Source organism: Acipenser ruthenus, chromosome 9 (assembly GCF_902713425.1).
Source record: "Acipenser ruthenus chromosome 9, fAciRut3.2 maternal haplotype, whole genome shotgun sequence".
NCBI lineage: Eukaryota > Metazoa > Chordata > Actinopteri > Acipenseriformes > Acipenseridae > Acipenser > Acipenser ruthenus.
In genome coordinates, this window is record NC_081197.1 from 55567930 (window position 1) to 55591665 (window position 23736).

The following is a 23736-nucleotide window of genomic DNA, read 5'->3' on the forward strand; positions in this document are numbered from 1 at the left end:
TAAAGTGACAGCACTTTAAACCACATTTAAACCTTTTTAGATAATGCAAAAAAAGATAGATAACATGGTGCAGTCATTTAGAACTCCCACAGAGCAATCAAGCATAAAGCTTTGAAGCACAACCTATACAAAACTGAGGTAGTCTTCATTTCTGTTTTATTATTATTTTTTATTATGAGTTATAAATCCTAAAATATATTTTCTGCCAACAAAACTTGCTGTGTATTATTATCCAATACTAAAGTGCTGGGGTACTTATTTGAACAAACACTGCTTGAAGTCTCTTCAGTGGCAAATAAGACCATGTTCGTATTAGTTCATGTAACTGAATTTATAAATCACTGTCTCAAAAGGATCATGCAAAAGAAAGCAATGTATAAATGACGTCTTAAAGGAAGAGCACCCATTCAACTGTACAGGGCTATGCTTCAATTTAACAGCTAGTTCAATATGAAATCGTATTTGTTTAGATTTTCAAAGAATATTTGAACGTGAAAAACCCCATGTCCGTGCCGGCACTTAACCCCCCTCCCAAAAAAACCCCCACAAAAAACACACACAAAAAATAATAGTATGTGCCACAGTCAGGAATGTGGTGACAAGCAAAAAGCCTGCTAAGAGATTCAACAATTTCTTTCACTTTTCAAACCTGGCATATCTTGAATAATGGGTCATAGTTTCTGCAAAGGCAGGGAAAAAGCTGAACATAGCCACGGAAACTTGGCAGGAAGCTTATTGGAAGTTAAAATTCCACAGCATAAGAGTCATTCAGTTGCTTACTTTAGTAGAACCAGCCCTTCCTCTCCACTGTAGCATGATGCTGCTTTCCTACAAAGCCTTCCCTATGAGACATAGCCCTATCGGTCACACAAGCGAGAGAAAATGAGACAAAAAAAACTATTATATTTGAATGCTTGCTGCGCAGTAATTTTCTGAAAACAAAGATGGTGTCAACATTTCCAGTTTTAATAACATTTAAATAAGTAGCATGCTGCTTTAATAGCATTACAATGGGATTCGTATAATTGTTTGCAAGTCGGGCCAGTGTCTGGAAAGCGTGAAGCATTTTCGAGTGATGTACAGTACCTTTATCTGAAACCCCTGATTCTGACTCGCTTGCCACATCTGAAGCAGCCCTTTTGTTGATCCTGTTTTTTATGTTAATGCCACACATCACTTGCCATTTTAGAAACTGTCTCAAATTCTGACAAGGTGGGAAATCGGGGGCTCAGCAAAACTTGTGTTACGCTTTTTAAATATCTATCAGCTATGTAATTTATGGCAGACACAGACGTGGATTTTTGCCTTCGAATTCATGTGCAGCAATGTTTGTTAGAATATTCAGATAGGTTCTCCGCACTAAAGAAAATAATATTACTCCATACTGCTGTTTCCTATCGCACTACTAAAGACTTCTCTCATTGATCAACCAATGAGCACTGACACTACACCATATAACACGTAAATACAAATAAAATATTTAATTTGAGTTCTTCATGTTGGCTTTAAGAATTGTATTCTGTTGCTCTTTATAAACTTGGCACATAATTACACCTGAGAAACAAAATCAAAAGAAAATGTCTTGCTGTACTGTGTGCAATCTTCTCTATGGTACCATCAAAAACACTGACTGTACCCTCTTCCAGTCTTAACAAGCTTTGTTGCTTTATATAGATTAAATGATGCAGGGCTTTGATTTAATCCCATTCTTTCTTTTTGCTTTATTCATGGATAGACTTGTCATGGCATTATTGACAAATTACCGTTTAGAGAAATTTTATACTAACCTTTATCATACTTTTCTCTAGAATCTATTCAGTTTAGCCTTGCTTTATCTTGTATATTTCCTTTCTTGTCTTGACCCCTGGGTGAAGCTGCATTAGGCACAGAAGGGATTGAGATGAATCAAAGTGTAAAACGAGCAGTTGGAGGCCGATTTAAAAGAGGTTAATCTTGCATCGTTGACGTGATGACCTGGCTGGTGTCTGAGATTCAGTTCATGAAAACCAATGAAGCCCTTTTGTCCATGGGACACTGCGGTGTAAATAGTGATACTACAGTACTACTGCTTGGGGAGATTGATCTTGTTATTTTTAGGGTCCCAAAAGTGACCAGACAGCTTACAACTAGAAAACACAGTGTAAAGATAGACTGTAAAGAGAATTGGAGAATCAACATGAATTTGTAACTCGTAACAGGAGTATGCATGAGCGGCTACAGACAACCTTTGAAATGAGGACAAAAGGCATAGTTTAGATCTTGGATTTAAAAAGAAATGCCTGTCCAAGTAGCTTTTTACACATTGTTTGTCTAGAACTGTTCATGTCAGAAAGAAATTCAGTGGGCTTAAAGTTTTGGAAGCTGGGATTCCCCTGGGAATGCTTATACTGTAGCTGTGTTAAAAGTAAGGAATTTCTAATGTGTGGCACTAGTTTGCTGATTTCTGATTATTTCATTACAAGCATGTCATTGTCACGGAAAAAATATATTATTCTTTTAAATATGAACAGCAATAGCAAGTTTTCTAAAAAAAAAAAAAAAAAACACCCAGCAGCTGTCAAATACATTTGGTGTTTTTCTTAATAAAAGTACTGGGCATTTTTATTTCAGGAAAATTGATTATTTATTTATTTGCAGACGCCCTTATCCAGGGCGACTTACAATTGTTACAAGATATCACATTATTTTTACATACAATTACATTATTTTTACATTATTTTACCCATTTAAGCCTATACAGTTGGGTTTTTACTGGAGCAATCTAGGTAAAGTACCTTGGCTCAAGGGTACAACAGCAGTGTCCTCCACCTGGGATTGAACCCACGACCCTCCGGTCAGGAGTCCAGAGCTCTAACCACTACTCCACACTGCTGCTTAGTAGTTTTAATCCTGTATCCACCTCAAGTAGTAGGGATGTGCTATTTGTGGCTCCATTAAGGATTTGTTCTTAGAATTAAGCCTTTTACAAGAAGCACAGCTCTTACTGAACCAAAAAGGTCATAGACCTGCCTTTTAAATGTGAAATCTAATATTTTGTAGTGTTAGAAGTACAAAAGAGTGTTCTCTCCCTCCAAGTTAATGAATTCTGAACGTTCTCTCCTGGGCACTGCGTATTAAGGTCTGCCACAAGTCAGTCTTGCACTGAGGTTTACCGTATATACTCAATATTGTGCTGAGTCTCGACTGTCCGCCCGTATTCATATTAGTGACCGAAGCTTAAGAAGCGCCCCCCCCCACCACTTACTTATTCAATAACCTTTTTTTTTTTTTCTTCTACATAATGAAACTAAGTAAGCGTTATTGATGTGTGTTTTGTTTTGTGTTTATTTGTAATAAAATACAATTTCACAGTTCTCCTGCAACTTGTGTTAAGATTTACTGAAAAAGTTTTAGTCCAGTAACCATTGTTGAAGAATAAGTTATGTATGTTAGTTATGAAGAATAAGTTTGTTATAGCTTAGCTAGTCCCATGCTGCAGTTTTTATTTTTTTAATGAAATGTACTTACAAATTGCATTATTTGAGGAAAACATAAGCTGAGCAGCAGATAGGTGACTCCCTATAACTTATAAGCTAATGCTGTGTACCCTGTTCTGGTCATTCAGTGTATTTTAAATCTGTGTTATAGATCTATATTTATAGCCTGTTTCAAATTAAACATTCACAGTATTTGATGGTATTGAGATCAAATGCTTTTTGATTTTAGTATTTTTGGAACACGTTTTAATTTGTTTGGCTGTTCATTCAAAATTGAAGCAACATACAGAATGAAGATTTTGCGGTTTTCACTTCATCAGCGGTGTGCATTAGTTCACTGAAGAAATGTACTGACAAGTTGCATTATTTGGGGAAAAAAAAAGTCTAAACCAGGGGTTCTTAAAGTCGGTCCTGGGGACCCCCTGTGTCTGCTGGTTTTCATTCCAGCCGAGCTCTCAATTACTTAACTAGACCCTTAATTGAACTGATAATTTGCTTAATTAGACATTTTTACTTGCTTTCAGCTCTTAAACAGTTGCAGTTCAAGTTACTTATAAAATGTTATAGCTAACTTGAAATCTGCAACTGTTCAAGAGCTGAAAACAAGTAAAAAGGTCTATTTAAGCAAATTATCAGTTCAATTAAGGGTCTAGTTAAGTAATTGAGAGCTCGGTTGGAATGAAAACCAGCAGACACAGGGGGTCCCCAGGACTGAGGCTGAGAAGCCATGATCTAAACAGCAGATAGGGGACTCTCTAAGCTCATTGTCAGTTGTAAACATTTACCGCATTTGATGGTATTGAGATCAAATGTGAAAGTTTGTGCAATTTATTCATGGCTCCTCCTAGTGGCACTATTCAGCATAGACCTTCTATTTAACCAGATTAAACAACGGTGTAGCACTGTCTGTGCTCTTCGATTGTGTTATCCAGAGCTTTCCTTCAGTGATTTTTAATTTCTTGTAACACAATAAGTCACTCCTCTGTTAAAATAACAATTTAAAGATGCAGTCGTCGTCTCCTCCCTTTTTAATTGGCCTAGACATCCAGCACATCAAATCTGCTTCGATTTGCTTTGGAGCGCCTCATAAAATCCAAAGTGATTTGAGCAGTTGACAGTGTCTCGCACCTTGCAGCTACAAATATACTTTCTCCTGTCCCATTCTATAACCAGCAATCTTGTACAGATGATTAATCTTGCGCAATAACCTGGTCGTCTTGCACACGCTAGTCTCCCTGGAGGCAGGCAGCACGATAATTGTATTTCTTTTCCTTTCAGTTCTGAAACAGATACGCTGTGGCTTGCGGTAGATTCTTCAGTATACTGTCCTGCAACTTGCTGTTCTGCTCTGATGACTGTGATGCACATGATTGGTGGTGTGGCAAGAAATGTAAATTGTGCTTTTTGCAACGCACTTGTTATTCCCACAAGCTATTGGATTCACTAACTGAAGCAGCTTTGCCCTTTGACCTGGAAGGTCGATAGTACTGCAAATCTAGTTTTGTTGTCTTGTTACAGTATGCACCAAGTTTCCCAATCACTATCCAATTATCCAAGCTAACTTTGGAAGGGATGTTCAGTGTCATCAGCAATGTGGTCAGAAAAGTGCACTAATCTGCTGCATACACAGTAAGCAATTGTCTCTAGTGTTTGAGTGTGGTTGAAGTGCAGACATTTTCTGATTTGTCTTGATGTGTTTTTAGTGAATATTACATTGAGTATTACAAGGAAAAAATGAATCAATTTAATTAATTGATTCAATATAGGTTAACACACAGAGGGTTTGTGACTGTAGTTATGACTGTTGCCTAATTATTAATACAGATTTTATGAAGGCGTAGGTTAGTGATCCTTTTAAATCCATTTGCTTACCTGTTGTTGACTTTGTTGTTCTCGCTGGTCTCCCATTATTGTACGTGTAAATCTTTTGGTTCATTGCCATGGTTAGGGTATTTAGAAAAGCCATCTCGTGCTCTTTTTACTGTCTCCATAACCAATCCTGCAAAAACATACCAGTGTTGGTTATTCTGTGAGCCTATAATCCTGAATTAACTGAACGTGCTGAATTGCACATTTTATAAACCTCTTAAAATAATCATTCTTATCTACTGGTATATGGTGTTAACTCCATGTGACAATCCCGTCTCTCTTTTTTTGAGGTATATTCCATTGCTGCAATATTTACAACAAGAAACACATGACTATGGATCATTCCACGCCAACTCAACCAGAAAAGGGACATTTCATTTCCCATCCGTCTCGGATTTTCCTAGAAAAATTCACCAGGGGGTCCCCTTCGACCTGTGAACTTGCAAAGGTCAACCTAAAGTGAGAAAGGGACCTTGACCAGAAAAATCACCCTGGGTGCAATTTAGATGCTACCATCATGTTTAGCATCTTGTTCTACTCGTATTGATTAGGGCTTTTCAGAAAAAATATACTAGGAGCACCCTACTCACTTTTGACAAATTGCCAGACTAGGGGTAACTAATGAGTTTTATTCAAACTTCAGCCTAACCCTTTACCCTGTAGGGGATGTGGGTCCTAAAATGTAAGTATTGCTGTAAGACCCTTAGGTACCAGTCTTCCAAATTCTGTTAAAAACGTTTAGTTTCAAGTCCCACCACTGCTCATTAAACCCCCTTGAAATTTGAATTGCTATTTGTACCAAGTTTAGGCCGTAATAACTTGTGTGTGGGGAGAAAGAAGGTCTTTCTCATCATAGTATCCTTTTCATGCTAAAGGGCTAAACAGTACTGTAAACTGTGGGCTGATGGGTAAAGTTATGTTGCCTTAACCCTTAATTCATGTTACTGGTCCATAAGATCTCTCTCAACACCTGGTATGGCTTTACAGTCTTTTTTTTTTTTTCTTCAACACTGTGAAATTAAGGAACAATTGCTAGCTTACTATACAGACATAATGAGGTAAACACTTTTAGTGTTGCAAAATTCAGCAGCTTTTGACAGCATGCTTTGTTATTTTGAAGCTGAAGTACATAAATATACAATTACAATGTGTTGCAGGTAAATAATAATTTGCATCACACATACTCGTTTCAAATACATAAAACTCAAACACAACTTCCCAAGATCCTTAGATTTGTGTTAAATTTGCAGTTAAGATGTAACGTCCGTCATACTTGTAGGTACTGTAATCTCCAGGTTCAGGCTCTTTTTTAATGACAAATTAGACGTGACAACAACCACCTGCAACAAAACTTGTTTTTTCCAGTCTGACTTTGTGTAAATGCTGGACACGTCTACTTTACTTCACGTGAGGAATGCAGTGTAAAAGTTCGTGACACATACTGCGCTATCCTTGTTCCGGTACATTTTATGATCATTAAATCCACAAATAAATTTTAAAAAACCCCAGCATTATCTATAAACATTTGTACCAGGGTATTAATTTCCATTTGGTGCTTTTAGTGTTATTGCTTGCAGTACTGTAAGAGAATTGCAGAGATAAAGTATACAAACTACTGATTTTATTGTGTGTGGGTTATTTTTTTTTTTTTTTTAATAATAATAAAATTACAGCTAAACTTGATCAATACTGGTTATATTGTAAAACTCACTATGGGATATATTTTTTATCCTCCAAACAGTGGCAGAACTTATTACTGCTTTTCTATAATTTATTAATCCTGATTTGTCACAGGCACTATTTCACTGTCATTTTATTGAATATAATTATGTTAATAATTCACAATCAATTACTTGTGGGGAAACTGCAGAAGGATTAATCTAGAGTTAAATAGATTGATCACTGTTTCATCATTAAAGTAGACCCCTTTGACTTGAAAATCCTGGTCTAGTTTGTGTGCTCATTAGCGAAAACAAAACAATGTGCCAACCCTGATTTTTGATAGAAAGCTCTTGCTTGTGCATTTCAAAATGTCAAATAGCACACGACTAATTGCATAGTCTCAATAAGACAGGAAAGAAACCATGTAATCTATTTAAGTCAATCTTGTCTTGCTTATTTTGCAATATTGTGAAAGATAAAAGCCAAAATATAAAATCATAAGCTGAACAATCAAGTTAAGGTAGGGCTAAGGAAAGGCTTTAAAAATAATTAACAGATAGCATTTTTCCTTTTTCTCACCAGTCATTATTTAAAATGTCTAAAGTAAATTACCAAGAATTCGTTATGATTGGGTCATTTAATATGCATTTTGTAACAAAAAAAAGGTCAAAATTCAGGGTAATGCATTTTAAGAAGACCAATACATATTAAAATACGTGTTCTTAACCAGTATTTGTGGTCTGAAAAATATGACTGTACATTGAATTTTGTTTCGTGGACTTTTGGAAAGATGTACCTCATTTGTTTTTGCACACACATCCAAGAAAAAACACAAATAATTGTCAAAAAATAATAATCATCTCCTGTTTTTTTGGTCTTGTAAGGCATACAGACAGACAAAATGAATATGGTGACTCTTCAAATTTCTAGCTTTAAAACATTTCTGTACATCTGTTCTTTCAGCCCATCATAATTTGCGATCACTTTTTACACTTAACATGCAGCACGTTTCGTGTTGCCATCATAGCAGGATTTCTGAGAACTGCCTGCTGTAGAGTGGTGTTTTTTCCTGTCCTTTTTTGCATATATGGTATATGATCGCTCGTTGTGATCGCTTCAACTTCCTCTGCTTGCACATATGTGATCAGTTTTTCTAAACTGAATGAGGGTGTTTTTCTAAACTGAATGAGGTTTAAAAAACATTTAAAAGTAAACTTTCCTTTTAGTCTGTGCACTGACATCTTCAAGTGCGCTTTCAGAAGTGCTGTAAATGATGCAAAACAGTAATGATTCGTCACGCACACGTGGCCTTTCCTTAGCCCTGCCTTACAGAAATGTGAATTTCAAGACATCTGCCATTAAAGTGTAAACTTAATTTTGAGAATAAAAGCAAAGCACATTTGCTTTTGAAGCTGATGTTTTCTGCTTTGATATTCGGAGCCAAACGTACTCCATCATGACTCATATCTTGATATTTGCATTGTAGAATGCAAGGGTTTGTTAATATGCAGTCATGTAAGTGTTGTACCTAGATTTAAAATGACAGGTTTTAATTGTTAGATAAACTGGGCAAGTCAGGTTCAGTTCGCCTAGTCCTTGACAGTCCCCCTGATTTTTAATACACTTTTTTTTTTTAAACATAAAACCCCTTTAAAATGCATTAATGTGTGGTTCGTAATTTAGCTTCGGAAAACAGTTCAACAAATTCAGTTGGATTTCGGGGACTTTAATTAAATTATGTTCGTTGCTTAATGATATGCAGAGATGTGCACACTTCTTCAGTCCATTAAATTTTTATGCCCTAACATGTGCAGATCGGTCAAAAAAACAGGACGATAATACATTACCTTTTAAAATAATATACATGTCCGGAGGACATAGCCTACTTATCATTTGTTAATGTTTTTATCCCCTGATAGGGATGAACAGTATGTATGGTAGTATGAGTTTGGCATCACTGTATGTCTTCAAAAATGTGAGAGATGGATTTGCAGCATCTGTCACATTTACCGATGTATCTACATTTCTGTAGACTGACTGGTAGTAGGTTAAATTAAAAATGATTGAAAAACAAAGGTTGCACAGTGTGTTTGTTTGTTTTTTTTTTTTTCTGTGGCAATACCAAATGTAAATGAAATACTGCTTCACTTTCAACCTTTCAAAGACAGGTCAGTTTAGCGGTATATGGTGATGACAGTCTGTCTGTATATATTTTATCTGCAACTCGTACCCACTGACCTGTCTTACTAAGCTTTGTGGGATCTTTAAAATAAAAATAATTTTAGAATTGTTTGTGATGAACTTTAATACTGAAACATGAGCACAGAATAACATTAGGAAGAGGGTTTGTGCCTGTATGAATATTTATGTTACTAAGTTGACGGTGGGGGAGGAGGATCCACAAAACATGGTAGAGGAAGAATTATGCTGACTTGACCCAATTACAACTGGGATTTCCCTTTGACAACTGTTTAAAGGAATTGTAATGAAAGTATCTGATACACAGGGACAGGGATGTTTTCTATCGAGAACCCATTTTTCTTTATTGTCTAATTTCGCTATGATGAATCAATTTCTGTCTGACAGTAAGTTTGTACTGTGGGGTACATTTCAGGCTTGTCATACAATACTGGAACATTTTAAAGAAAAATATCAGAAGTTAATGAAATATGATGCGCTTTGAAAAAAATAGCTTGAAACTGGCTTCTGTAGTTCTCATGATAAAATGTGCTGTAGTCAGTACACGTTCTTGAGCGCACAATACAGAATGTGTTGTGGGGACCCACTTGTGCACAAGTTATTGCCTTGGGTGGTCTGGAGGCTACCCGCACACTCAAATCGAAATAACATTTTTGGGGGACATTGTACAAATGTACCCAGATGGGGATTATGGTAAAGTACTTTAATATTTCATCTAGGAAAGTACACCGTCATGTGTTATTTGTAATGTCCTATACCACGTGAAAATGTCTTGTATTTAGTTGATATTTTCAACATGATAACGGTAAAAAATAATTATAATAATAATTGTATGCAACATACTACTCCCAGTCTAGTACAAATCAGTACTTCATCAGCATTCTTAAATCTCTATATCTCTCTCATTTTAACCATCACCAGCATGTTAGAATGCCTTTTAATGGTGCAGTTAACTTGTGTGGCAAGGACACGCCTTTCAAACCTTCTACTGTACATTTGATTTTCTTTTGCATGTGGAAGATAACATTAAATTGTAATGTAGTAGCAGAAAATGTGTGTGTGTGTATATACATATATAAAGCCGTCATAGTGGGATTATTGGAATGAAAACCGGATTGATGAGGGCTTGCTAATCTGTTCTTTATCATGAAAAGTTTATTAAGTGGCTTTTTGGCTAACGTATTCATTAATTAGAAAATAATTTAACATAGACAGCAGTGCTGATAATTGTGTTGTGGTTTATCTTCAGTGTTTGTAAAGAGATAGGGACATTTGCCTTTTAAAATAAATAAATAAATACGTAAATAAAAATAAAGTATTGCATTAACTCCATGTTCAGTGGAAAGTTTTTAGTCTAAAAACAAAGCTATGTACCTACTTTTTTATTGTTTTATAGTTGGGCCTTTTTGTCTTTCAGTTTTTATTCATTTAATTTGTCGGTGCTTATTTTGAGCTATTAGATTTTTATGTAAATTCTGTTTTTTTCAGTGCTTTCGCTTTTGTACTGAATGCAGTTATTTTTTACGGTTAGTTTCCAAAATTCTTGGACTTTTTTTTGTCACAATATGTATAGTAACTCGACAGTACTTGCACAATTCAATTGTACCTTCTTTCATTTGCTGTCTTCCACAACAATTCCATATACATTTTTATCGGTTAAAACCGAGAATCTAGTTCATTGTGCTTTGCAAAGTATGGAATAAGCACAGTACAAGTGGTTCTGAACTTAAAGATTTGGTTGTTTGTAAGTCCAGACAGAGATGTGAAAATGGTTCCACTGCTCAAAGGTCAAAGGCATATGGTTCTTGTTAGAGGTGATTTCTAAAATATTATAACAATTGGAAGGTTAAAAAAAAATAAAAAAAAGTGGATTTTTCTGGAACAATAGCGCTACTATCATAGCGTGCTTCCGCACTTGTTTTTGTTCTAATCTTAGACATTGAGGCTTTACAATTAGCTAGAAATGTTTTACCCACTCAACACACAATAATGATATTGAAGTTTCTACAGCTGCTATATTTTATACCCATACCCAGTTGCTCTTTAAAAACTTGTATGTCCTTAAAATTCTCATCAGTCCTGAGCAGTCTGGGTCCTGGCAAGATGATTTCTAGTCATTAGCGAGACAGCAGCACCCACACTGTCACCAGTGTCATTTACTACCAGTAAAGCAGTGCAATTACTATGACCTGCACATCACAAGCCTATTCACAGAATTATGTGCTTACTTTATTAATCACATTTGACTTAAAGTGCTTGCAATGGGAAACCGCAAGTATGTTCAGGGCAGTCTCAGTGACTGGGTGTTTTCCTTTTATATTTGACAAACTATTATGTACAGTAGATGGTAAATTTTTAAATGACTTCAACACCAGCACAAAATATATAGATTGAAGTTCAAGAAAGTTTAGCATATACATTTTTTTGAAATGGTGTGATTCAAGCTATTATTTTGTTCTGTTGGCTGGACCCCATTTTTTAGGCCACCAATATGGGATTGTGTTGGCTTTATAAAGTAAATGTAACCCTTGCGTGTAATGAAAATGTTATAGGACACACATGTGGCCAAAATACAGCCAGTGCACATCTGTGACCTATCTGTTAAGTTTTAAAACACACAGAACATCTACATCTGGCAGATAGGCACTGCTTGTGTCTTATGCAGATTTTTTGGAATTGGTCAGAATAGAAAATGTAAGGTGTTCAATACTATAAGACTGCTGTGTGTCCATAATCTTTGAGTGGCACCCACAGGTTTAAAAACGGCTTGTTTGTTTAGCCTGCATTGCTGCCAATACAGCTCTCCTGTGATAAACTGACATGTAGCGCTACTACAATTCTGTATCGCCCTGCTTTCAGGCATCACCTTCCCTCCATATAAGAGATGCATTCTCTTTTATTTATTTATTTATTTATTTATTTATTTATTTATTTATTTATTTTTTAAATGTTTTGATGCATAACAGGCTGGGGCATTACTAGCTGTAATGTTATTAGTGTGGCTTGCGAAGCAAGAGTCCCCACTTTAAATCTTCAACCATACTACTACTACTTCTTCTTCTTCTTCTTATTCTTTGGCATGGTACTCCTCTTACACCGTTGTCACAAAGACGGTCGGAGTGGGTGGCGTCAGACCAGAAGCAGGAATTCACAGACAGAGACGGTGGTGATGATGAGCTGAGTGCAATGGCTGCACTCAGCGTTTATTAACAAATAAAAGGTTTTAAACGGTACACAAAACAGGACACGGCACTTGCGCCAAAATAAACAGACATACAAAACGACTAAACACTAAACAGACGGTGCAGGACAGACGAACAAACACGGTGAGTACAAACAAAACACTTATTATATTTCACTTTTACGATTTTACTCCTTCTCTCTCACCCGTTCTCCACTCTCTGAACACCTAACCCTGAGTGCAAGAAATGTGCGTCTATATATACTATTGTGCTGGGATTCAATTACTAATTAATTATTCACTTGAATCCCAGCACGTGAATTAATTCTGTGCAACCCCGTGCTCACATATTACATTTAACCAGCACGTGAAGTGATTTGTGCTCTCCTCGTGCCTAAATACAAATCTACACTTTTTAAATATACGTGAAACACAGACCCGTTTATATCCCGTGTACCAATCTATACACCAACATTAACATACGCACGCATACACACATACACAGAACACACAAATGCACACAGGGGCGGGGCACTTTGCCACATATACCCCCCCTTGTGCGCAGCACACATGGCCTCAACGGCCACCTCCCCCCTTAAAAATCCAGCAGTCCAGGACAAAGTCTCGGGCTGGGAAGGGAGGCTTCAGTAGGCCCATGGCTGGCAATGCTGTCAGCTCCCCTGCCGGTAGTGGCACGGCTGACAGCATGCTGGTCCCGTCCTGCAGCGAAAAAGCTGCGGGGGCGGGTGGTCCCCCGACCTCCCCCTTCTTCGTAGCCGGCAGCTCCCTCCTGTGGGGCTCCGGCAACAAGAACTCCTGCAGCGAAACTGCTGCTGGGGAAAGTGGTCTCCAGACCTCCTCCCCCTTCTTCGTGGCCGGCAGCTCCCCTTTCTGGGGCTCCGGCCACCGTACTCCCTGCGGAGGTACGGGCAGCAGAGGCAGCTCCTGCTCCTCTGCTCCGGGCGGTGGCGGAGGCAGAGGCAGCTCCAGCTCCTCTGCTCCTGGCGGTGGTGGAGGCAGAGGCAGCTCCAGCTCCTCTGCTCCTGGCGGTGGTGGAGGCAGAGGCAGCTCCAGCTCCTCTGCTCCTGGCGGTGGTGGAGGCAGAGGCAGCTCCAGCTCCTCTGCTCCTGGCGGTGGTGGAGGCAGAGGCAGCTCCAGCTCCTCTGCTCCTGGCGGTGGTGGAGGCAGAGGCAGCTCCAGCTCCTCTGCTCCTGGCGGTGGTGGAGGCAGAGGCAGCTCCTTCTCCTCTGCTCCTGGTGGTGGTGGAGGCAGAGGCAGCTCCAGCTCCTCTGCTCCTGGTGGTGGTGGAGGCAGAGGCAGCTCCAGCTCCTCTGCTCCTGGCGGTGCTGGCTCCCTCTGCTGTGGCGGCTGGGCATGTGCGCGCCGTGCTGCCTTCAGCAGCATAGCGAGAGGCTGCTGGGGGACACCAGCATCCTGCCCTTCTCCCCCCCAAAAATTTTCAGGGGGTTGAGCCTGTAACCCCTCCCCTTCCGGCTCTTGGGGCTGAACCAGCAGGCATTTTCCCTCTGCTGGTGGAGGTGGGACCAGCAGGCATTCTCCCTCTGCTGGCCGCTTGGGTCCTACGGCTGTGGAAGCCCCGACTTCCCTCTTTTTGGGCTGTGGACGCACCGACTCCTCCCTTTTGGGCTGTGGATGCACCGACTCCTCCCTTTTGGGCTGTGGACGCACCGACTCCTCCCTTTTGGGCTGTGGACGCACCGACTCCCCCCTCTTGGGCTGTGGACGTTCGGGCTCCCCCCACTCAGGCGTAGGACGTTCGGGCTCCTCCCACTCAGGCGTAGGATGTTCGGGCTCCTCCCACTCAGGCGTAGGATGTTCGGGCTCCTCCCACTCAGGCGTAGGATGTTCGGGCTCCTCCCACTCAGGCGTAGGATGTTCGGGCTCCTCCCACTCAGGCGTAGGATGTTCGGGCTCCTCCCACTCAGGCGTAGGATGTTCGGGCTCCTCCCACTCAGGCGTAGGATGTTCGGGCTCCTTCCACTCAGGCGTAGGACGTTCAGGCTCCTCCCATTTGGGCTGTGGACGCTCAGACTCCTCCCATTTGGGCTGTGGACGCTCAGGCTCCTCCCCATAGCTGCGGAAGGGACAGGGGGCGAACAGGTGATCCTGGTCGCAGAGGAGGCACCCTGGCGATGGCTTGTTACATCGCCGTGGATGCCTAGCCCTTAGGCGGCACTCCTCCTCCCTGTCCTTCACCTCTTTATCCGTCTCTGCCTCCCGCTTGGGCTGTGAAGGCAAAACCAGCAGGTACTCACCCTCTGCTGGTGGAGATGGGGACAGCAGGTACTCACCCTCTGCTGGTGGAGATGGGGACAGCAGGTACTCACCCTCTGCTGGTGGAGATGGGGACAGCAGGTACTCACCCTCTGCTGGTGGTCCTGCTACCTGGGCTGCTGTTCCATTTATGGTTGCCTCCAGGTAGCTGAGGACAAACTCCACACCTTCCTCCAAGGTGTTTGGGGTGTGTTCCTCCTGATAGGCCTCCCATCTCTCACTGTCCATCATCCACAGGGCCCGGACGACTATGGGCAGAGACTGGGCCTCCAGCCCAGCATTCTCCAGGAACCAGCCCCGCAGTTTGATGGCGTCCTCTGCCATTGACTTTTTTTTTTTTTTTTTTTTTCTTTTTTTCCCCCAAAACAATATTTTGTAATCTTCTTCTTCTTTTTTTTTTTTTTTTTTTAAATCCAGACCCCTCCTGGTCTGACGCTTGGTGGCGCGGCTATCCCACGATGACACCACGTGTCACAAAGACGGTCGGAGTGGGTGGCGTCAGACCAGAAGCAGGAATTCACAGACAGAGACGGTGGTGATGATGAGCTGAGTGCAATGGCTGCACTCAGCGTTTATTAACAAATAAAAGGTTTTAAACGGTACACAAAACAGGACACGGCACTTGCGCCAAAATAAACAGACATACAAAACGACTAAACACTAAACAGACGGTGCAGGACAGACGAACAAACACGGTGAGTACAAACAAAACACTTATTATATTTCACTTTTACGATTTTACTCCTTCTCTCTCACCCGTTCTCCACTCTCTGAACACCTAACCCTGAGTGCAAGAAATGTGCAGTCTATATATACTATTGTGCTGGGATTCAATTACTAATTAATTATTCACTTGAATCCCAGCACGTGAATTAATTCTGTGCAACCCCGTGCTCACATATTACATTTAACCAGCACGTGAAGTGATTTGTGCTCTCCTCGTGCCTAAATACAAATCTACACTTTTTAAATATACGTGAAACACAGACCCGTTTATATCCCGTGTACCAATCTATACACCAACATTAACATACGCACGCATACACACATACACAGAACACACAAATGCACACAGGGGCGGGGCACTTTGCCACACCGTTTAAACTAGAAACGCCGTTCAAACTTTAAAACGTGTAGACCGGTCTGGAATAGTGTGCTTCTATACAACTTTTTGATATCTTTTATACTTTTAAACTATTAAGCTTTTTGTTCTTTTTAGAGTTAGAGCATATGGAATCTTCCTCTACTTCTCTGCTATTCAAATATGAAATCAAAATAGAAATAACTTTTACCAATCAAGAGGTACACCTGTTTTAGTAACCGCACCAACTAAATTTTCTCAAACTTTTTATAAACAACTGAAATTCTGACCTCAAAGCAAGCCCCACAACTTTACTTGTAAAGTTACCATCTAGTTTACAATAGCATTTTGTATCTTTGTTACATCCAGAGCTAAATACAGACATGACGGATGTTTGCAAGCAAAACGACACCGCTGCACATGCATTTATTTAAGTCCAACACTTTAATTTTATATGTGTTACATGGAATGCAATTCTAAATTCTGTTTATCTAAATGTGGACAAAAATACATCTCAATTGTAACTTTCAGGACTGGCCTTTCCGATATGAGAGGCGAGACAGGGAAACTACATTGTAAAATGAAGGAAACCAGCATTGACCTCATTTGTAGGCAGCACATCATTTTGTGCTTATTGAACAGAATCAATTCGGTGAAGCAATTACAGAATCTGCTAGCTATGCCTAAGTTTATCACTGTCTTTAATGGTGCAGTTAACAACTGAACATTAGTCACATAAAGTATATTTTTCATAGCAGGTTATTTTAAAAATTTTTTGGGAGGGTGGAAACAATCATGTGTGTGCATTATTTCTGCATTTCTATTCTAAGGAAGTACCCTTATAATCATATTTGGCCTCCAGTTGAAGTAACAATATTCTGGATGTTTTGAATGCTAAATTGTCAGGGAGGGTTTATTGGGTTAATGGTTTGAGATGTACAAAATGCTGCGCTGTACATATACACACATACTATTTAAAAGATTATCCCAAACCACATATGTAAATGAGGGGTTTTAATTGATTAATTATTCATCGATTATTCACACCTGTGAGCTTTGATAGATTAAAAGAAAAAATATATATATATATTTTCTACCTGAGTGCCGTATAAAAAATGTTGCACAAATAATAAATCTTGAAAAATGGCATTTCACAATATCTCCATAATGAAGGAAAAAAAAACAACTTGCAACATTTGCTCATCGGTACTACAAGTCTGTCGTTACACATGGAGTAAGTGGGTTTTTCTTTCAAACGGTATCAGATTTGTAATATTGACAAACTTGTTTTGTCTCAAAAAATTGTCTGGCTTAGTGATTTTCACTACAGTGTATGTAGTTAAGCTGGAGAAAGCTGAAGACATTTCCAATGCAGGACACTTTTAAATGTTACCATTGATTTAAAAAGAAAAGTAAAACCCTCCATTTTTAGTTCTCAAATTATAAAAAGCCAGATGTGAGCCCTCTCAACCCATAAAACACAGTAAACAGCAATTCAAAACCAAGTTCATATTTTAAATAGCTCACTTTGGCTAACTTCCTACTGCATGTAAACAAATATTTTCAAATGGTCAAATTACATCATAGTAAATACATGTATGTTTAACATTAGCTGGCATTATGAAACATTTGCAGTAAATAGCATTATGTTGTTACTTTGTATTACTTGTATTTTCAATACAATTTCATACCACTAGCAAACAGGTGTGATTCATCGATCACGCAGATCAGATGATTAATCGATCAGTAGAAAATGTCAAGAGTAAAACCCCAAATATAAATCGATGTCTATACATTTTATATTTAACCTCCATGCCTATAGCATAGCAATTGACCTTCTAGTTTTTACATTTTGGCTCATAGGGTGGATGTTGGTCATGGTTGTATACATTTTCATGATACTGATTTGCATCCCATCTGGTCATTGTTTAAAAAGACAACATGGTGATTATCTAAATGAGAAGAGTCGACAAATCTCCTACATTCCCCTTTTCCAAACCTCAAATTTGAATATGGTTCTTTTAACGGCTGTTAAAGCACCAAGCATCAAAAACAAGCTAAATCTCCAACGATAACAGATGGCTTGGAGAATTTTGGAAAATTGTACATATTACCGTAGTTGTAGCTAGATACTTTAATATGGGGGGAAAAAAATAAAATTCACAGTAAGGTTTCTGCTATACCAACAGCATTCATTCCTTCTGCTTGTATCATTTGTTAGAGAATCCCTTTGGGTCACATCAACCGCCTGTTTTTAGGTATAATACCGGTATAACCACAGACAGGTAGCATAGTTGATGTAATCCAGCTGTGGCGTATCTGTGGGGAATGGTTTATCACATCAACCCCCCCTCCCCAAATGGTAAATCTATGTAGAGGGTTTGTTGGTCTACATTATTAATTCTTATTGTAGCATTACTAAATAGAGTCACTGGGCTGCTTTTATTAAGGAATTGCAATTTGCACAATAAAAAAAAGGAAAATTATAATTAACTATTATAAAACTGGTAAAATGCAACCAGGGATGTTAATTTATTGACACAATTAATCCTGAGTTTTTTTGGAATCTGGTCATATTGTTTAAGCCAATATCTGGTATTTCAGTAGTGGGAATTTGAGTTCACTGAACAGTGAAGTTCAAACCTTAACAGCAATTGATGCATCTGTGTTTCCAGCTGTTGAGGGTTCTCAAAGCAGGCTGAATTTCCATGGTAATAAAACTAAATTGCTTGAATAGTAGAACAGGGACATAAGCAAGCCTTGTGGACAGGGATGTAATGGCTATGATTTTCCCAAACTGAAACAGAACCGAAACCAACATTTGCATAACAATCCACACTGAACGATACCGACAAAAGAGAAGAGAGAAATGAAACAAAACTGGTTTGTTTGTTCAATGAAAAAGCGTCCGCAGTCTCAGCACTGAGCCCTGCGACATTTACAGGAGCTCATCACACACTTTGCTGCGTACAGGTTTCATATTAAAACCCTTTAATAATTGTAATACGGTAACAAATCAAGTTATGACAAAACTTACCTGATTGCCCTGCGTAGGGATAACTGTGGCTTCATAAGTAGACTCTGTCCTGTGTGTTAAATTACTCTGTCTATACCTAATAAATTCAATAACGATGCTAAACAGACTAAAAGACAAATGCAAAAGTATTATAAGAAAATACAATGTTAGTTGAGGTCCTGTACTACTGCAACAACACTGTATTGAACTTATTTATCACAGTTTAAAAATAAATAAATAAATAGATGACATTTGTAATAATGGCATATCCTGTTCCCTTGGCTGCACCAATGCAGTTAGTTATTTTCGGTTTTAAACAAAGATTGGAAGTCAAACGGCTAAAAGAGTTAAAAACCGACTTTCATCCCTACTTGTGGAGTATTTGGCAGTTTGAAATAATTTTATTATTGAGAAAGCTGGGTATTAGACAGAAGGGAGTACCATTATCAATATCGATCTCGGATACACTTCTGAGTAACAAGTTATTCAACAATTTATTATTGGACAATACATGCACAGATTCTCATTTCAAGATGCCATATGCTGCTGCTTAAGTTATGAATGTATTTGTCTTTTGAAAGTAACAATGTTCAAATTCACAGTAAACACTGTTGTCCTTAGCTGTATCCCGTGGCTCCCCTCAGATATCTTGTCCATGGTTTATCTTCTCCACCAGATGGATGATGAGTTGTTACCATTGTCAGGTGCATCTGTCTGTCTCTGTGGATTTCACTGTTATTAGACTTATTTATTCTACAATTACTTGCTCCCTTTGGACCATTTTGAAAATACTGTGATAATAATTCACTGTGCTGTACTCTTGTCCAGTTGCCAAAATGCTTTCCTCCCCTTGCCTTGGAATGAACAGGCTTGGTTATAAGCTAGTAATAAACAACCTTGACACTAATACTTGTAATGCTATTTGACAATTAATAATACATTCCAATATAACTCTTAGTGATTTTTTTTTTCCTGCTGATTTCTCCCAGCATTCCAGATTGTCCTTGGTTAAGCAGCTGTCTTTTCTGGCTCAGTTTAGTAAGGGTTGCATGAAGCTGTCCTCCGAAGAAACAGAGTGGGCTGGAATGTCAGCGATTTACTAAATTTATGAAAGTTAATTGTAAAGCTGTGCAGTTTATGAATTTTAGTAAAACATTGAAAGGCGAGAGTGATTTTCGCTGAAACTAGCTGGGATTAGAACATGAAAACATAAAACATTAATTGCCTTGTTGATTAGCTTGGTAAATTGATGCAATATTAATTATTATTATTATTATTATTATTATTATTATTATTATTATTATTATTATTATTATTATTATTTATTTCTTAGCAGACGCCCTTATCCAGGGCGACTTACAATCGTAAGCAAATACATTTCAGTGCAACTAGAAGATTGGATTATCTGCTTCCCTATAGCAAGCATTCTCTTGAATCTCATTTGTGCTTTGAATACAGTCCATATAAAAACCATATATACAGATAATTATATAAAGTTAATTTTCAAACATAACCTTGCATTAATTAAATTTAATAAGGAAGGATTTTTGTTCATCGGTTAACATAACGATTGTATAACATCTGGCATGCAGAGTTAAACTTGGTTTTGTACAGACACAGGCAGTGTTTCTCTCAAGAAGGTGGTATTCGACTGGTAACCCGAACGATACTGCCTTTAATATACGATGCAGAACTCAGTATACATGGGTTCATCCCTTACAGTTCTGACGACGCTGGTGCCCATCTATAATAGTGCTGCAAGATTTCTACTGAATGCCGATTTACAACCAGCACCACTGTACTCTCTATGAAACTTTAGGGTTGCTCAGTCTGGAGAGTAGAAGGCTCTGTCATCATTTGTGTTTAGTTTAGAAGGTGTACACTGGAAATGCTACCTTACTTCTCTGTTAGACAGCAACTCTAGCTATGCAGTAAGAGCAAATAAAATGACGAATTTTATCGCATTATTATTTTCTTAATTTTATTTTAACCCCTTTGTTAATGTGCTTTTAATATGCCATGTATTTTTACCTTGATCTATTTGTACTGTGCTCCTTGTGTAGAACAAGGACCACAGGGATCAAGCACAACTGATAATTTGAGGGGTAAAGTATGCATGCTCTGCAAACTGGATGATGTTGCATCTGCTCCACACAAACATATTTGCAGGGCTGTTGTGTGTGCCAAGGAGGACTCAAGAATTAAAATGTGTGGAAAATTGATTACACAAGCCTTGTAACAATGTAGAAGCTGGCAAGAGTAGTGTAGTGGACATCATCTTAAAAAAAAAAACATTTCTGTTGATGAAGCTCATTCTGGCAGTAGCACTATTAAGACTCATTTAAAAGTTTAATTTGTTTGATTTCAATCAATGTGATCTTCTTTTTTATTTATTTATTTTTAATGTTTTTCTCTTCCTTTTTTCATGATTTTAGAGAAATACAGCCAGTCTGTTGTATTGAACCATAGAAAAGTAATCTGATTCTAGTTTTAGGCTTGTTTTTTACATTTATACAGTTAAGGTCTTAAAATAACTGCTGACTCAAATAGTGAATAAGTTCCTGTGGTGCCACGGTAAACTGCTTAGTAACTTGAGGCAAGTCAAATCCTACCACAGTTTTCCTGCAAGGCAGCTTGTAAAATCAATTCTTTTTTTTTTCTTTTTATTTCTTCTCCTCCCCAGCAGAGTGCGCCAGAGAGCTTTCAGGAATGAACTGGGCTGTGTACCCATTTCTGCTGTAGATTTGTTTAATATCCACCTCCTTCTCTTAGGGACTGTATTTATAAAATGTTTTTCTTTGACAATGAGGCTAGTAATTTATAGGATAGGCCATATTGTTTAAAAAAAGCAAAAACCTGGTCCTGCTTTTATTAAATCATTACATTTATATTTAATTACCAATGTAGCTGTTTTAAGATAACCAAGAAAAACACCCAAATGTTTCCTGTAATGAATACGTTTTGGATAGCTGAGTTGTGTGCAGCAGAACAGACTTGATGCTACATTAAATCCAACAATGAACTGAACAGTAGAATATTCTTCTGGTGCTTTTTTTAAAAAAGCTCCTTCCTTTGAATATTTTCTGCGTCCAAACAGCAAAACATGTCGTCCTTAGTTAGTGCAGACTGCCGGGTCGTAATAATAATAATAATAATAATAATAATAATAATAATAATAATAATAACACAATGTACTTAAATGGCCTTTTGTGATTGTTGTTCATCTTGCTTAATCTGCATTGGTTGCGGGTGTATTCGGTGGCATTTTGATGCAGAAATTGATGACTGCAGTCTAAGTAACAAGTTCAAGTTTGACCTGAAATTTGTAATTATGACATTTCTATTTTTTTTTATGTAAGTGAACAATTAATTGTGCTGCATTTTTAAGTAGTGTAAGCTTTAAAATAAAAAAAAAAATTAACAAAAGTTGTAGTTGACATTTCAGAGGCTACTTTTCTCCTGTACAGTACAGGTAGAAGTTATAATACGCAATGTTTGACAGCAAGTCGCTATAAAAGTTAATGTCATATTATATATTTTTTTCTACAGAAGTGTATCTACTTGTACAAATGCAAAGTGTGTTTTTTGTGTGACTAGTGTAAAACAAGACCCCCTCTGCCATGCTGAACATAATATCACCGATTCGAAGGGCAGCATTTGCATCTTCCACGGCTTTCTTTGCCGCCCACTTTCTTCCAGTTTTCAGCACAGGTGCTGCCTCCCTTACACATTTGCGTGAATCTTCTAATGTAATTTCCAGTCGGACCTTGGCGCACTTAAACTCCTCGGTTAGAGCAGAGACTGGTAGCTGCAGTATTCCTTTACCATAATGTCCCACTCTGCTGAGGCAGCGTGGAACTCCCAACCATTTCCTGATGTATGAACTGATTTAAAGCTTCCAGCTTCTCAACTGTTGTCAAAGAAACCCCGTACACAGTCAGTGGCCACAGCAGCCTTAGCAATAGACCAACCTGAAAGCACCAGAGTTTTAGTTTACCTGGTAGAGCGCAGCTGTCTATGCTCTTCAACCCTTCCACTGCTTGTTGTCTAACTTCTCTCACACGAACTGGGTCCTTTTAGATTCCTGCCGTACCATCTCCCAAGACATTTCACTGGCTTCTCGGACACTGTTGGTATTGCCTCACCATTAATGTAGAACCTTTTATCTACTACTTTACCTTCTAATTATAGAGATGCTTCTTGATTTAGTGGGCTTGAATTGCATTCGTACCCATTCAGTGTTATTGGTTAATTTGCCCAATAACCGATTAGTGCAGGCTACAGTTGTAGGTTCCACTTAGGTGCACAGTCCTCCATTTTGGTATTCTGGTGGATTGACAGGTGGTTTGTCTGAAGGAATTGAGATAGGCTCCTGCCTTTTTGAATCTATGTGTTTCTTCCAAATATCTCTCCAGCTCAAACTTAGATGATTTTAGTGTGCCATTTTTCTCACTGGTGAATAACTTCTTTACAAATTTGAATGGATCTTTATAAAAGTTAGTTCTCGCATGCTCCTTCTTTTTGTAGCGTTTCTGTAGGTGCTCAGCTCTGCATATTGTAGTACAAATTGTGATTGTGTAGAAATGGGTTCATGCAAGAACTGCTTAAATTAATTTTGGGAGTTTGTGGACGACCTGGAGTTTACTCACGGACCACAGGTTGGGAACCACCGATATAGTAGTATTGAAATATATTCATACAAGCCGTACAACATCAAATGCACAGCCAGGACAATACATTATTGTTAAAATTGAAATGGAATTTTTGTCAAAGGAGGATTTGGAGTGAAAGGTGCAGTAATTCATATGTATTCTTAGGCGTATATCTCTATAGCATAATATGGCAGCATCAATAAGTCATTGTTTAAAGTAGCTCTATTTGCTTTTATGACTCGTATGTATGAGCCACGGCTGAAATGAATAATACTGTATGTAATACTATTGCAATATTGCATACA

The 23736-nt window shown here is 38.5% G+C and overlaps 1 protein-coding gene across 3 annotated transcripts in view; it reads left to right on the top strand.

Moving 5' to 3' along the window:
• The window catches only part of LOC117405378 (protein diaphanous homolog 3-like), a 300571-nt gene that overhangs the window by 1569 nt on the left and 275266 nt on the right, over window positions 1-23736 (top strand). The gene's annotated exons all lie outside the window — the stretch shown is intronic.